Below are 2211 nucleotides of genomic sequence, written 5' to 3'. Positions count from 1 at the left end.
CACCATAATGACCAGGATGGTCTCGATCTCTTGACCTCGTGATCCACCCGCCTCGGCCTCCCAAAGTGCTGGGATTACAGGCGTGAGCCACCGCGCCCGGCCAAAACCATGTCTTTTTAAGTAATTTTGATTGTGACTACCGTAATACTGTTTCTTCAAACTTTTGTTGATGTTTTGCATTTTCCCTTGCTGCGCTCCAGCAGGGACGAAGAAAAACAAAACAAGGACAGGGCCAAAACCTCTACCTCCAACAGTAGGGAATTTTGCCTCTGCGGTGGGAAATGAGATTTTCTCAAACTCTCCTATTCTGCCCAGCAAAAATACTACAGAGAACCATTCACAAGAGGGGCTTCCTTCCTTCTGACCCTGGGAAGGGTCCGGAGACCTGGGGGACCATCTGGAAGCAGAAGCTGGTTGTTCTGTTTTCCAACCAAATGGTTTGATGATGAAATTGACACATCACGCAGAATGTCTGGTGGATTTGGCTCACGGCTTGAGGAATCTGATCCATACTGGAAGAAAGAAGTCTCTGGCACATATGCCTCAGGGGTTCATAAGGACTGGGGAGGTGCTCCTTCTCCGTGCCCCCCAAAATGCCCAGTGGCATGTCTGTTGCTCCACTACACATTATTATTATTTTTAGTTTTTTGAGACGGAGTCTTTCTTTGTCGCCCAGGCTGGAATGTGCAATGGTGCAATCTGGGCACACTGCAACCCCCGCCTCCTGGGTTCAAGTGATTCTCCTGCCTCAGCCTCCCGAGTAGCTGGGATTACAGGCGCCCGCCACCACGCCAGGCTAATTTTTTGTATTTTTAGAAGAGACGGGCTTTCACCGTGTTAGCCAGGCTGGTCTTGATCTCCTGACCTCGTGATCCAACCGCCTCAGACTCTCAAAGTGCTGGGGTTACAGGCGTGAGCATTGCGCCCGGCCCACTGGGCATTACTATAATTACTTGCCTCTGTTCCTCTTTGTACTGTCTTGTTCTTCATTCTCCTGATATCTCGGGTTCCTGCACAGCAAGGTAGGCTGCTCAATAATTTAATGAATGGGGAACAGGTCTGCTGATTATCAAGACTTCATGTCTTCTAAGTGGAGCACGGGGATCCTCTAGGAGTCAGGCAAACGTCATCAGGAATCTCAACGTCTTTCCCCCAAAAAACAATATTTTCAACAGAAATCAATTTACCTCCTCATTGGTGGTGGAATGGGAAGACGGTGGAGAAAGCTGTCCTTTAATAACAGCTCTGAGGTCTCTGTTCTCCAACAAAGGATTTTGTGAAAACCTTTTCCCTCCCTGTACCTGCTGCCGTAGCTGTTGGAAGGCCAAGGACTTCCTCTCAGCTGGGCTTTGGTGCCTGTTCCTGTCCCAGCCTATGGATCCTGGTACTCTTTCACTGCACCTCGGGCAGCCTAAGGGGTCTCCAGTTCAACGAGCTCAGCACACAGTACTTTTCAGACAGGGAACGCACTGGCGGTGCAAACAGGGTTGAGTTGGTTCAGGTGTGCATGTGTTGAAATAGACAAGTCCGCGCCCTGGACCCTCGCAAAGATCCTGAACAGGCAGCTCTGCTTCCTGGACAATTTCCCAGGAATTCAGAGTCTGGATATGAAGTGGAAGTTTCGCCCAGGATTTTGTTAGCACATAGCAACTTCCCTGTTTTAAAACTGCCCCTGTTTTCTAATAATAACCGCATCTTTCTGCTTCTGTACCTCAGCTTATTGCTTACCAGCTAAAAACCTTCAGGAAAACCGCCGCATCGTCTAAACCTGCTGCACTGTCTGAAGCTCTGAGTTACTCCCGGGCCCCTTCACCTGTGAAAACCGTGGGCTGTTCTTAGCCGCGTCCAGATTCTGGGCGTAGTAAAGAGTGCGCCTCCGTTCCCCTGACGGCCGCCTGGGTTTCCTGTCAGGTAACACTTTCCACATTTGGTTCCCTGACCGGCCCCTTGAGCCGCCGGTTTGGGGTCAGAAAGGACGGACAGCTCGCCTGTGCCCCACCGGGGAACCAGGCAGCTCCCCGCCCCCTAAGCTGCTCCAGGGCCTCCTTCCCTGGAAGCGGAACCACTGCTGCTCCGGCGTTGCTGCTGGCCGGACGCGCGGGGGAGACGGACTGAACTGAGGGGAACTCCGGATGAGGTAAGGCTCCGGGACCGACTCTAGTCAGGCCCGTCTGAGGACGCAAGGGGAGCCCGGTCACCTCCCGGGGTCTC

The sequence above is a fragment of the Cebus imitator genome, unplaced genomic scaffold (assembly GCF_001604975.1).
Source record: "Cebus imitator isolate Cc_AM_T3 unplaced genomic scaffold, Cebus_imitator-1.0 Scaffold918, whole genome shotgun sequence".
Lineage (NCBI taxonomy): Eukaryota > Metazoa > Chordata > Mammalia > Primates > Cebidae > Cebus > Cebus imitator.
This window is presented reverse-complemented; position numbering follows the sequence as displayed.